Source organism: Camelina sativa, chromosome 9, assembly GCF_000633955.1.
Source record: "Camelina sativa cultivar DH55 chromosome 9, Cs, whole genome shotgun sequence".
Lineage (NCBI taxonomy): Eukaryota > Viridiplantae > Streptophyta > Magnoliopsida > Brassicales > Brassicaceae > Camelina > Camelina sativa.
The window spans coordinates 7,022,565-7,023,293 of record NC_025693.1 but is presented as its reverse complement, the minus strand read 5'-3'; positions in this window follow the sequence as shown (position 1 = coordinate 7,023,293).

Sequence of the window (729 nt, the reverse complement as noted above, 5' to 3'; positions counted from 1 at the left end):
CTGCAGGAACCCTGAGCTCACTAAGTAATCTTAGATTACTTATGATAATATTTTGTGCTGCAGGTGACCCTAGAGGGAACTAGAGGGCGTGGTGAACGATAGGAACCCGGAGTAGTTTTATTTTGTGTCTATTGTAAAATACAAGTATGTTTTTATTTCAAACCAAACTCGGCACTAAGCCTTGTTCAAAACTCTTGTGTAATAACTCTTTTGGTTAATCAAAATATTCGGGTTTTCTTTATTCGGGCGAGTCGTACTGATATAGACTTTGTCCGAGTCGGCTCAACGCACGGCGTATCTGTAGGGTTGCAAAGCCTGAAGGATGTGCCGTGTGGTCGGGAACCTCACCGATGGACTGGCCGAAGGACTTGATTTGTTCTCGCACCCGGCCGGATCGTTAGTGAACGTTTCCCAAGTAGCGTCTCGGTGCCGTCTGATGGCCTTAGTGGTCATAGTACGGTTCGGGGGCGTTACAGCTGGTCCCCTTGGTTAAATCCACAACAGATTCGCACTTTCGATCCGACGAGCCAGGGTTACCACCACTTACCGGATGGATAACATTAATAGGAACGGGTTGAGCACCTCCTCCATCAACTTTATCATTATACTTTGCTCTTTTATCGCCTTCCTCTGTCTCCCAACCCTGTACTCTTTTGACACGCTGTACACTGTCTACCATCTGCTTTGGAATTCGCTCTACACTGTCCTCTGGTTCGATTTTAATACTCC